This window comes from Oncorhynchus kisutch, linkage group LG21, assembly GCF_002021735.2.
Source record: "Oncorhynchus kisutch isolate 150728-3 linkage group LG21, Okis_V2, whole genome shotgun sequence".
Taxonomy (NCBI): Eukaryota; Metazoa; Chordata; class Actinopteri; order Salmoniformes; family Salmonidae; genus Oncorhynchus; species Oncorhynchus kisutch.
The window spans coordinates 24,168,973-24,183,507 of record NC_034194.2 but is presented as its reverse complement, the minus strand read 5'-3'; positions in this window follow the sequence as shown (position 1 = coordinate 24,183,507).

Below are 14,535 nucleotides of genomic sequence, written 5' to 3'. Positions count from 1 at the left end.
GATACATCGCCTTTAAATGTTGATATTTGGTTGTGTTGTAAACCTAGTGATAACACATTGGGAATTTACAAAACTTCAGTCTTTTTGAGTGAGTGAATAAAGGTTTAAATCTTATTGATCAACATCTCAACCACAAATGACACACATTTTCACTTCAAAATAACGTGGTGTGCCAAGTGGGATGTTATTACACACGTTTATTTGCCAATTGTCCTAATCAGGCCATCATTAACGTCCCCTCCACTCACAAACGTGCTGTTTCCTGTCTGTTGTAGGCAGGTACACACTTTTCAGCCTCACCTATGTTATGGGCACACCCATGTCTCCTCCAGAGTTCCCTAGAAGGGGCTGACAGCAGCACAGGGACAAGTATCATCCTGCCTCTACACTCCCAAGCATTCAGAGGACTGCAACACTATTGTAAAAACCAATCCCACTTCCCTCCACTGTACCTGCACCCCACCATACCCCTGTCTGTACATTATGCCCTGAATCTATTCTACCACGCCCAGAAATCTGCTAATTTTATTCTCTGTCCCCAACCTCACTAGACGACCAGTTTTGATAGCCTTTAGCCGTACCCTCATTCTACTCCTCCTCTGTTCCTCGGGTGATGTGGAGGTTAACTCAGGCCCTGCGTGTCCCCAGGTACTCTCATTTGTTGACTGTAACCCGAAAAAGCGTTTGTTTCATGCATGTTAACATCAGAAGCCTCCTCCCTAAGTTTATTTTACTCAATGCTTTATCACACTCCGCCAACCCAATGTCCTTGCTGTGTCTGAATTCTGGTTTAGGAAGGCCACCAAAATTTTGAGATTTCCATAACTAACTACAACATTTTCCGTCCAAAAGAACTGCCAAAGGGGGAGGAGTTGCAATCTACTCCAGAGATAGACTGCAAAGTTCTGTCATACTATCCAGGTCTACGCCCAAACAGTTCGAGCTTCTAATTTTAAAAATGAATCTCTCCAGACATAAGTCTCTCATTTTGCCGCCTGTTATAGACCCCCCTCAACTCCCAGCTGTGCCCTGGACACCATATGTCAATTGATTGCCCCCCATCTATCTTCAGAGTTTGTACTGTTAGGTGACCTAAACTGTTATATGCTTAACACCCCGGCAGTCCTACAATCTAAGCTAGATGCCCTCAATCTCACACAAATGATCAAGGAACCCACCAGGTATAACCCTAAATCCGTAAACATGGGCACCCTCATAGATATTATTGTGACCAACTTCAAAATACTGTTTTCAATCAGGATCTCAGTGATCACTGCCTCATTGCCTGCATCCGCTATGGGTCCACGGTCAAACAACCACCCCTCATCACTGTCAAACGCTTCCTTAAACACTTCTGCGAGCAGGCCTTTCTATTCTACCTGGCCCAGGTATCCTGGAAGGATATTGACCAAATCCCGTCAGACGAGGATGCCTGGTCGTTCTTTAAAAGTAATTTCCTCACCATCTTAAATAAGCATGCCCCTTTCAAAAAATTTCGACTAAGAACAGATCTAGCCCTTGCTTCACTCCAGACCTGACTGTCCTTGACCAGCACAAAAACATCCTGTGGCGAACTGCACTAGCATTGAATAGTCCACTGCGATATGCAACTTTTCAGGGAAGTCAGGAACTAGCTTTTTCAAACCGAAATTTGCATCCTGTAGCTCTAACTCCAAAAAAGTTTTGGAACACTGTCCATGGAGAATAAGAGGACCTCCTCTCAGCTGCCCACTGCACTGAGGCTACCACCAATAAATCCACGATAATCGAGAATTTCAAGAAGCATTTCTCTACGGATGGCCATGCTTTCCTCCTGACTACCCCAACCCCAGCCAACAGCTCCACACCCCCCGCAGCTACTTGCCCAAGTCTCGCCCGCTTCTCCTTCACCCAAATCCAGATAGCAGATGTTCTGAAAGAGCTGCAAAACCTGGACCCGTACAAATCAGCTGGGCTAGACAATCTAGACCCTCTCTTTCTAAAATTATCCGTCGGCATTGTTGCAACCCCTATTACCAGTCTGTTCAACCTCTCTTCCATATCGTCCGAGATCCCTAAAGATTGGAAAACTGCCGCGGTCATCCCCCTCTTCAAAGGGGGTGACACTCTAGACACAAACTGTTATAGACCTATATCCATCCTACCCTGCCTTTCTAAAGTCTTCGAAAGCCAACTTAATAAACAGATCACTGACCATTTCGAAACCCACCGTACCTTCTCCGCTGCGCAATCCGGTTTCTGAGCTGGTCACGGGTGCATCTCAGCCACGCTCAAGGTACTAAACGATATCATAACCGCAATCGATAAAAGACAGTACTGTGCATCTGTCTTCATCGATCTGGCGAAGGCTTTTGACTCTGTCAATCAACGTATTCTTATCGGCAGACTCAACAGCCTTGGTTTCTCAAATGACTGCCTCGCCTGGTTCACCAACTACTTCTCAGACAGAGTTCAGCGTGGAACACTGTAAAGTGTGGAACACACTCAAACCGGAGGGCCTGTTGTCCGCACCTCTATGGGGTACCACAGGGTTCAATTCTCGGGCCGACTCTTTTCTCTGTATATATCAACGATGTCGCTCTTGCTGCTGGTGATTCCCTGATCCATCTCTACGCAGACGACACCATTCTGTAGACATCTGGCCCTTCTTTGGACACTGTGTTAACTAACCTCCAGACGAGCTTCAATGCCATACAACACTCCTTCCATGGCCTCCAACTGCTCTTAAACACGAGTAAAACCAAATGCATGCTTTTCAACCGTTCGCTGCCCGCACGCGCCCGCCCGATTAGCATCACTACTCTGGACGGTTCTGACTTAGAACATGTGGACAACTACAAATACCTAGGTGTCTGGCTAGACTGTAAACTATCCTTCCAGACTCATATTAAACATCTCCAATCCAAAATTAAATGTAGAATCGGCTTCCTATTTCGCAACAAAGCCTCCTTTATTCACACCGTCAAACATACCCTCGTAAAACTGACTATCCTACCGATCCTCGACTTTGGCGATGTTATTTACAAAATAGCTTCCAATACTCTACTCAGCAAACTGGATACAGTCTATCACAGTGCCATCCGTTTTGTCACCAAAGCCCCTTACACCCCCCACCACTGCGACTTGTATGCTCTAGTCGGCTGGCCCTCGCTACATATTTGTCGCTAGACCCACTGGCTCCAGGTCATCTATAAGTCTATGCTAGGTAAAGCTCCGCCTTATCTCACCTCACTGGTCACGATAACAACACCCACCCGTAGTACGCACTCCAGCAGGTATATATCACTGGTCATCCCCAAAGCCAACACCTGCTTTAGCTGCCTTTCCTTCCAGTTCTCTGCTGCCAATGACTGGAACGAAGTGCAAAAATCGCTGAAGCTGGAGACTTATATTTCCCTCACTAACTTTAAACATCAGCTATCTGAGCAGCTAACCGATTGCTGCAGCTGTACATAACCCATCTGTAAATAGCCCATCCAATCTACCTACCTCATCCCCATATTGTTTATATTTACTTTTCTGCTCTTTTGCACACCCATATTTCTACTTGCACATCATCATCTGCTCATCTATCACTCCAGTGTTAATTTACTAAATTATAATTACTCCTTTACTATGGCCTGTTTATTACCTTACCTCCTCACGCCATTTGCACACACTATATATAGACTTTCTTTTTTTCCGATTGTGTTATTGACTGTACTCTTGTTTATTCCAAGTGTAACTCTGTGTTGTTGTTTCTGTCGCACTGCTTTGCTTTATCTTGGCCAGGTCGCAGTTGTAAATGAGAACTTTTTCTCAACTAGCCTACCTGGTTAAATAAAGGTGAAATATATATATATATATATATATATATATATATATATATATATTAACTCCAGTTTAGAGCAAAGGCAGCACATTGCTACTAGTAGCAGCCTATTTGTGGTTTGATGTACATTTGAAGGTAGCCCCTAGGAGGCAGCATCAGATTGGAACTGGGTCTTGCTCTCCATAACAAACCTAAACAATATATGTGGCCAATGTCTTTCCTACTGTTTGAGCTGCTTATCTGCGTGAAGTTAGTTCTCATGATACATCCCATAGTAATATCTGATTTAAGAAAATCTGACTAAAACGAGATCACAAAATAAAAATATATTATGTGAATTGCATCAGGACATGCTTGCGGTCCAATGTAGAATGTTACTCACTCTGTGGAAGTGCCCTTACAACAAGGTGCCTGCTTGTGATCTGCTTCTCTGTCTATCTCTCTCTCTCTCTCTCTCTCTCACGCACCCATGCACACATGCACGCACACACACACACACACGCACACACACACACACACACACAAACACACACACACACAGATAGGGCCATTATTTTATGTATTTAAAAAGGCCTGGAGTTTGTGTGTGCATGTGCTGACACCTAAAAAAAAGAGACAATGTTGATGTAGTTCATCAAAATATTTATTGATTTAAATGTGCAGTAGAAGAATAATACACTTTACGAAGCCCCCTTAAATCTGCAGGAATGAGTCTTAGACAGTCCCGGACGATGCCATAGGGTGGTACTGTGGTGTCATGTCAGAAGTCAACTCCCACTCGCAATGGGTCCTAGTGCTGTCTGATGTCTGGCAGCACTCTTCACCAAAGCTTACCAGCTTTTGTCCACTTTACTTACCTGGTAGAACTTTGTAGCTGAATCCCAAATGTACCTTAGGGAAGTAAACACCAACTTACTATTGGAGCAGCCTGGTCCCAGAACTGTTTGTGCTCTTGTCAACTCCAATGATGTCATTGTCAAGTGAGCCAAACATGCTTGGAATGACATTGAGAGACAAGGAGCTGGCATGATAACATAAACAGACTCTTAAGCTACTGTTGGAGACCCACATGAGAGTGAGTCTGCCGAGACAGTCGCAAACTGGCTGTTCATAATGTTAGGACGATGTACGTCATCTAAGCACAATGACGCAATCTACTGTGGTGTTTTGCTGTCGTCACATTGACACATGTTTTGTCATCATAATCGTTTAATTTACTTGACAAAAAAATGTCACGTCCACAAAAAAGAACACATAGTTTAAAGCTACTTAACTATAGCTTCACCAATGGTTACTACTTATTGGCAAATAAAAACATTCGAAAAGTATTCAGACCCCTTCCCTTTTTCCAATTTTTGTTACGTTACAGCCTTATTCTAAAATGGACTAAATAAAACAAATTCTCAACAGTTTACACACAATACCCCATCGTGACAAAGCAAAAACTGGTTTTTAGAAATGTTAGCAAATTTAATCAAAATAACATAAGTATATGAGACTCAAAATTTAACTCAGGTGCATCCTGTTCCCAGTGATCATCCTTGAGATGTTTCTACAACTTGATTGGAGTCCACCTGTGGTAAATTCAATTGACTGGACATGATTTGGAAAGGCACACACTTGTTTATGTAAGGTCCCACAGTTGACAGTGCATTTCAGAGCAAAAACCAAGCCATGAGGTCGAAAGAATTGTCCGTAGAGCTCCGAGACAGGATTGTGTCAAGGCACAGATCTGGGGAAGGGTACCAAAAAATGCCAGCAGCATTGAACACAGTGGCCTCCATCAGTCTTAATTGGAAGTTTGGAACCACCAAGACTCTTCCTAGAGCTGGCTGCCCAGCCAAACTGAGCAATCGGGGGAGAAGGGCCCTGGTCAGGTAGGGGACCAAGAACCCAATGCTCACTCTGACAGACTTCCAGAGTTCCTCTGTGGAGATGTGATAACATTTCAGGCCTTTATGGTAGAGTGGCCTGATGGAAGCCACTCCTCAGTAAAAGGCACATGACAGCCTGCTTGGAGTTTGTCAAAAGGCACCTAAAGGACTCTCAGACCATGAGAAACAAGATTCTCTGGTCTGATGAAACCAAGATTGAACTCTTTGGCCTGAATGCAAAGCGTAACATCTGGACGAAACCTGGCACCATCCCTACGATGAAGCATGGGGGTGGCAGCATCATGATGTGGGGAAGTTCTTTCAACGGCAGCGACTGGGAGACTAGTACAGAGACATCCTTAATGAAAACCTGCTCCAGAGCGCTCAGGAATTCAGACTGGGGCGAAGGGTCACTTTCCAACAGGACAACGACCCTAAGCACACAGCAAAGACAACACAGGAGTGGCTTTGGGATAAGTCTCTGAATGTCCTTGAGTGGCCAAGCCAGAGCCTGGACTTGAACCCGATCGAACATCTCTGGAGAGACATGAAAATAGCTGTGCAGCGACGCTCCCCATCTAACCTGTCAGAGCTTGAGAGTATCTGCATAGAAGAATAGGAGAAACTCCCCAAATGCAGGTTTTCCAAGCTTGTAGCATCATACCCAAGAAGACTCGAGGCTGTAATCGCTGCCAAATGTGCTTCAACAAAGTCCTGAGCAAAGGGTCTGAATACTTATGTAAATGTCGTATTTCCGTTTTTGTTGAAATTGAAATTTGCTAAAAATAAAAATAAAACTGTTTTTGCTTTGTCATTATGGGGTATTGTGTGTAGATTGATGAGGAGAAACACTATTTAATCCATGTTAGAATAAGGCTGTAATGTAACAACATTTTGAAAAAGTCAAGGGATCTGAATACTTTCCGAATGCACTGTAGCTGTCAAGCTGTTATTTTCATCCTATAGCTTACATTGGCTAGCTGTAATGGTTGGTAGGTTACTCAGAGTTAAAGATGCATTTGAAACAAAAGCCCAATGATGAGTGAGTGACACGAACTGTCCCACTTGGCAGTGTTGTGCATGATGCTATTGTTTGGTGATATCTCGCAGGTCCCCCCATCCCCCCTACCCTCCTATGTCCTGTGTGTCCCGTGCCCGTGTCCCCTTCACAGATGCTGAGCCCACATAATGGGTCACTGTCCTCAGTGGTTACAAGCTGATGCTTCAAAACAACTCAGAACCGCCAAGTTAAAATTCGTTTTAGTTTTTTTCCCGTAAAGCTTCCAATTGAGTCTGAAACTTTCCAACTTGGAAAATCTGAGTTTATTGGTTCCTTCAAGACAACTCGTAAACCTGGGACCGGAGAGTTGAAATTTGGGTACGTTGTTTTGCGTAGAACTTCCTATTGGTTGATTCTGATACTTTTGTGGGAAACTTGGAGCTCATATTTCTTCAACGATTTTCCAAATTGGATGCCGAGTTCAAGACCACTGGGAACTTGGAACTCTTGCGGCATCTGATATATGACTTCATTCAATGGTGCTTTAAAGACAACAAAGAACTTCAGAGTTAAAATTTGCACATGTTTTTTGCGTAGAGCTTCCTATTGGTTGATTCTTATACCTTCCAAGTGGAGTAGTGTAGTACTGTAGTAGTAGAATGTATTTGTTTCTCGCAGTCATAGACTGAATTATACAGCAATTTACAATCATAACACAAATCATAAATAATTTTCAAATAGTAAAATCCTAACTTAGCAAATCACTTTTAAGATAATACAATATTAAAATATGCAACATACACCAAGTGAACAAATCATTAATAACAACTTCCTAATATTGAGTTGCACACACATGATCCATGTCTCAAGGTTTAAAAATCCTTCTTCAACATATTTCTTCTCCTTCATCTACACTTATTGAAGTGGATTTAAAAAGTGACCATAGCTTTCATCTGGTCAGTCTATGTCTACGACCTGAAGATCACTGACGTCACGATTTGACCTAGTTTCTTTTCGAGTTCACAGTTGTCTTGAACAAAGCAACTGTCTATCCAAGGTCTCTCTCCGCACACAGGTTGCCATTTCGAGACCTTCGACTGTAAGATTCTATCTGCGCAAAGCATAGTTCTGAGATATTGAGCATAGATGTTTTCATATCCCAGATCTCAGAATAGTTTTTTTGTAAATTATTATTTCATAAGCCAATAAGATCCTCACCTTAAAGGTACCTAAAGTGCGGAGTTCCAAAATCCTAAGACATTTATAAATCAGTCTTTTTGTTTTTTGTTTATGTTTAATTGTCACATACACCGGATAATTTTTGTGAAATGTGGGGGTGCAATGGCAGATGTAATCTTATAGCTCAGAAATGTCAATCTGGGTTCAGCCATAATCCACTAGGCACACAGTGGTTGAATCAACGTTGTTTCCACGTCATTTCAATTAAATTACGTAGAACCAATTTGGGATTATTTTAATTATTTTAATTCCATTCCTATACATTTGTGTGTATTGTTGTGAAATTGTTAGATATTACTTGTTAGATATTACTGCACTGTTGGAACTAGAAACACAAGCATTTTGCTACACCCACAATAACATCTGCTAAACGTGAATGCGACCAATAAGATTTGATTTGAATAGATGTTGAGTTGACATCTGTGCCCAATGGGAAGGTTCTATCTGGCACAGAATGCTTAATCATTTAATGGTGAAATAATGAGAATACTATTCCTTCTTTTTAATCACATCATCAAATATATTAATTAATGTTCATCAAAACATTTGTTCAAACGATAGTTCCCTAAAATGACAAACAGTGGTGTAGTGGAGGGTATGCGCGGGTATACACCATATATACCCACTTATTTTTCTGGGGCATTGCGTATACTCACTTCTTAATCCCCACGATGCGTATCAAATTAGTGTAGTGGAGGTATACGCATATCAATTAATAAGGCTGATGGAATAGATCAGAACGTTTAGCTTAAAATGTTAATAAACTATAATTTCTTCATATTTTAGGTGCAGCAATGTGCACATGGTGGTAGGCCTACGCGTGAATGTTCCAAAATGCCATTTGCGGCACAGCACATGCAAGGGGTTTCATGGACAGATAGGAAAACATCCGTTCGAAATTTAGAAAGAGGGGAGATGTAAAGATGTAAAAACTATCCTGCATTGCAGATTGACTAGGATAATGCCAATATGTGCTGGACAATGAAAAAAAAAACGTTTAAAAATAAACAATAGAACAGGAGAATGTACACTACAGGTCAAAGGTTTTAGAACACCTACTCCTTCAAATGTTTTTCTTTATTTGTACTATTTTCTACATTGTAGAATACTAGTGAAGACCTTAAAACTATGAAATAACACATATGGAATCAAAAAGTAACCAAAAGGTGTTTTAAAAAATCTGTGCACACTTGGCATTCTCTCAACCAGCTTCTGCTTTTCCAACAGTCTTGAAGGAGTTCCCACATATGCTGAGCACTTGTTGGCTGCTTTTCCTTCACTCTGCGGTAAGACTCATCCCAAACCATCTCAATTTGGTTGAGGTTGGTGATTGTGGAGGCCAAGTCATCTGATGCAGCACTCCATCACTTTCATTCTTGGTAAAATAGCCCTTACATTGTCTGGAGGTGTGTTGGGTCATTGCCATGTTGAAAAACAAATGATAGTCCCACTGAGCCCAAACCAGATGGGATGGCTTATCGCTGTAGAATGCTGTGGTAGCCTTGCTGGTTAAGTGTGCCTTGAATTCTAAATCAATCACTGACACTGTCACCAGCAAAGCACCTCCACACCATAACACCTCCTCCTCCATGCTTTATGGTAGGAAATACACATGCAGGGATGATCCGTTCACCCACACCGCATCTCACAAAGACATGGCAGTTGGAACCAAAAATCTCCAATTTGGACACCAGACCAAAGGACAGATTTCCACCGGTCTAATGTCTCCTCTGAACAGTTGATGTTGAGATGTGTCTCTTACTTGAACTCTGTGAAGCATTTATTTAGGCTGCAATTTCTGAGGCTGGTAACTCTAATGAACTTATCCTCTGCAGCAGAGGTAACTCTGGGTTTTCCATTCCTGTGGCAGTCCTCATGAGAGCCAGTTTCATCATAGCGCTTGATGGTTTTAGCGACTCCGCTTGAAGAAACTTTAAAAGTTCTTGAAAATAGTCTTAAAGTAGTGATGGACTGTCATTTCTCTTTGCTTATTTAAGCAGTTCTTGCCATAATATGGACTTGGTCTTTAACCAAATAGGGCTATCTTCTGCATACCACCCCTAGCTTGTCACAACACAACTGATTGGCTCAAACGCATTAAGAAGGGAAGAAATTCCACAAATGAACTTTTAAGAAGGCACACCTGTTAATTAAAATGCCTTCCAGGTGACTACCTCATGAAGCTGGTTGAGAGAATGCCAAGAGTGTGCAAAACAGTCATCGGATAAGGATGGCTATTTGAAGAATCTCAAATATAAAATATATTTTGATTTGTTTAACACTTTTTTGGTTACTACATGACTCCGTATGTGTTATTTCATAGTTTTGATGTCTTCACTATTACTCTACAATGTAAAAAAAAAAATGTAAAAAATTAAGAAAAACCTTTGAATGAGTAGGTGTTCTAAAACTTTTGACTGGTAGTGTATGAGGAAGTCTTCATAAAAAAATTGCCTCCACATTTCTAGGGTAGGATTTTGTCGATAGGCTACTTTGAAGCAAGGTAAGACATGCCTAATAATATGAAGTTAAACATCCAGGTTTCAAACCATGAAGGAACAGGACAAATATAGTGATGCTAACGATAGGCCTAACCGTCTTCTGGTAGATGGTAACGATAGGCCTAACCGTCTTCTGGTAGATGGTAATGATAGGCCTAACCGTCTTCTGGTAGATGCTAATGATAGGCCTAACCGTCTTCTGGTAGATGGAAGGGCTTTCCCAGAAACCTTCATTAAATGTTGACAAAGTAGCCTACCTGGCAGAACAATATCATGATTATTTGCATCAATCCAGTGGCCATTTGTTTTATGAACTCCATCTGATGTGCTACTGAAATGCTAAACTAACAACAATTAAAAGGTAACTACACTCAAAAATCGAAATTGATGTCTCCTGATGTGTTCTAAGCATTTTTATGGACATCCAATTGTGTTGTTTTCTAATAAAAAAGGTGTGACTTTGAGAGCGTGACAGCCTTATTTATCTATATCAACAGTGTGAATACTATTAGCCTACTGCACAGTACAGCTTGGGTAGGCCTGACCAATATGGGATATATAGTTTTAGGTCATTCAAAGTGTACGTCACTGTTTCTCATAGAATTTTTCACACAGGGTGCCTTTCCTTCAACGAGCAGGTCATTTGGGAAATGTTTGGCAAAATTAGAGTATACCCACTTCTCCAGGCACCTCTACCATGGATAACTAGAAACATTGCTAAAGCATAGCTCTGGATGAGTAAACTGATATATTTTTCTTGTCTCTAACTCCCAAAGCCATTAAACTGCTTGCTAGTTATCAATAAAAATGTGGTTTGTAATTTTTATGAAATACCCTTTTCATCGAGGTTCTCATATTTTTTAAAAACAGTCACGGCTGGTTGTGACATAGCCTGAGGTTGAACCCCAGGCTATAGTGACGCTGCAACACTGCACAACACTCCACTCAGGAGGCCCAATGTAGACATTTCTGACAGGTTGTAAATAGCTCTCTAAGGTATGTAATGACTAACACCGCAAGAGGAACTTATGATGCACTACCTTGTGTATTCTACTGTTACCTTTCAAGAGTAAGTTTAAAGCCCTCTCTTTCGACCCCTGGGTGCGCCCCACAGTTTGAGAACCACTGCTCTAAGGCACCTGTATTTATTTGTTTTTACCATAAAGAGCTTACATTATGCCCAGTCTTCTGAAAAAGTGGTGATATAAAGTAATTTAAAAAGAGTACATTTGCCATCAATAATCAAGGACTTGAGACAATAAGGTTCTATTTGCTAAATGTATAGTTTTGAGATAATGAGTATTTTTCAAGTCCCAGATCTCAGAACTGTTTTGTGATGACTTCCTCTTTCATGACTCAAAAAGTACATTGCTTTCGGAAAGTTTTCAGACCACTTGACTTTTTCCACATTTTGTTACGTTACAGCTTTTTTCTAAAATGTATTAAATCATTTTTCCCCCTCAGGGTAGCCTAGTGGTTAGAGCATTGGACTAGTAACCGGAAGGTTGCAAGTTCAAACCCCCGAGCTGACAAGGTACAAATCTGTTCTTCTGCCCCTGAACAGGCATTTAACACACTGTTCCTAGGCCGTCATTGAAAATAAGAATTTGTTTTTAACTGACTTGCCTGGTAAAATACATTTTCCCCCTCATCGATCTACACACATACCCCATAATGACAAAGCAAAAACAGGTTTTTAGAATTGTTTTCAAATGTATTACAAATAAAAAACAGCCTAGAGTCTTCTTGTGTATGATGCTACAAGCTTGGCAAACCTGTATTTTGGGAGTTTCTGCCATTTTTCTCTATCCTCTCAAGCTCTGTCAGGTTGGATGGGGTGCATGGCTGCACAGCCATTTTCACATCTCTCCTGAGATGTTCGATCGGGTTCAAGTCCGGGCTCTGGCTGGGCCACTCAAGGACATTCAGAGACTTGTCCCAAAGCAACTCCTGCGTTGTCTTGGCTGTGTGCTTAGGGTTGTTGTCCTGTTGGAAGGTGAACCTTCGCCCCCAGTCTGGGGTCCTGAGCACTCTGGAGCAGGTTTTCATCAAGGATCTCTCTGTACTTTGCTCTGTTCATCTTTCCCTTAATCCTGACTTGTCTCCCTCTCTCTGCCGCTGAAAAACATCTCCACAGCATAATGCTGCCACCACCATGCTTCACCGTAGGGATGGTGCCAGGTTTCCTCTAGACGTGACACTTGGCATTCAGGCCAAAGAGTTCAATCTCGGTTTCATCAGATCAGAGAATCTTGTTTCTCATGGTCTGAGAGTCCTTTAGGTGCATTTTGCAAACTCCAAGCGGGCTGTCATGGTTCTTTTACTGAGGAGTGGCTTCCTTCAGGACACTCTACCATAAAGGCATGATTGGTGGAGTGCTGCAGAGATGGTTATCCTTCTCGAAGGTTCTCCCATCTCCACAGAGGAACTCTGGAGTTCTCTCAGAGTGACCATCATGTTCTTGGTCACCTCCCTACAAATGCCCTTCGATTGCTCAGTTAGGCCGGGCAGCCAGCTCTAAGAAGAGTGTTGGTGCTTCCAAACTTCTTCCATTTAAGAATTATGGAGGCCACTATGTTCTTGGGGACCTTCGATGATTTCTTTGGTACCCTCCCCAGATCTGTGCCTCGACACAATCCTATCTCGGATCTCTACGGACAATTCCTTCAACCTCATGGCTTGGTTTTTGCTCTGACATGCACTGTCAACTGTGGGACCTTATATAAACAGGTGTGCCTTTCCAAATAACGTCCAATCAATTGAATTTTCCACATGTGGAGTCCAGTAAAGTTGTAGAAACATCTCAAGGATGATCAATGGAAACAGGATGCACCTGAGCTCAATTTCGAGTCTCATAGCAAAGGGTCTGAAAACATACAGTACCAGTCAAAAGTTTGGACACACCTACCTATTCAAGGGTTTTTCTTTATTTCACAATTTTCTACAATGTATAATAATAGTGAAGACATTAAAACTATGAAATAATACATATGGAATCACGTAGTAACCAAAAAAGTGTTACATTTTAGATTCTTCAAAGTAGTCACCCTTTGCCTTGATGACAGCTTTGCACATTCTTGGCATTCTCTCAACCAGCTTCATGAAGAATGCTTTTCCAACAGTCTTGAAGGAGTCCCCACATATGTTGAGCACTTGTTGGTTGCTTTTCCTTCACTCTGTGGTCCAACTCATACCAAACCATCTCAATTGGGTTGAGGTTGGGTGATTGTGGAGGCCAGGTCATCTGATGGAGCACTCCATCACTCTCCTTGGTCAAATAGCCATTACACAGCCTGGAGGTGTATTTTGGGTCATTGTCCTGTTTAAAAACAAATGATAGTCCCACTAAGCGCAAACCAGATGGGATGGCGTATCGCTACAGTAGCCATACTGGTTAAGTGTGCCTTGAATTCTAAATCAATCACTGACACTGTCACCAGCAAAAAACCTCCACACCATCACACCTCCTCCTCCATGCTTCACGGTGGGAACCAGACATGCAGAGATCATCCGTTCACCTACTCTGCGTCTCACAACGACAGCGGTTGGAACCAAAAATCTCAAATTTGGACTCCATTTCCACCGGTCTAATGTCCATTGCTTGTGTTTCTTGACCCAAGCAAGTCTCTTCTCTTCTTATTGGTGTCCTTTAGTAGTGGTTTCTTTGCAGCAATTCATGCAGTCTCCTCTGAACAGTTGATGTTGAGATGTGTCTCTTACTTGAACTCTGTGAAGCATTTATTTGGGCTGCAATTTCTGAGTCTGGTAACTCTAATGAACGTATCCTTTGCAGCAGAGGTAACTCTATGTCTTCCTTTCCTGTGGCAGGCTTCATGAGAGCCAGTTTCCTCATAGCTCTTGATGTTTTGTTTTTTTAAAGAAACTTTTTCAGATTGACTGACCTTCATGTCTTAAAATAATGATTTACTGTCTTTTCTCTTTGCTTATTTGATTTGAGCTGTTCTTTCCATAATTTGGACTTGGTATTTTACCAAATAGTGCTGTCTTCTGTGTACCTTATGTATACCTACCTTGTCACAACACAACTGATTCACTCAAACGCATAAAGAAGGAAAGAAATTCAACAAGTTCACTTTTAACAAGGCACAC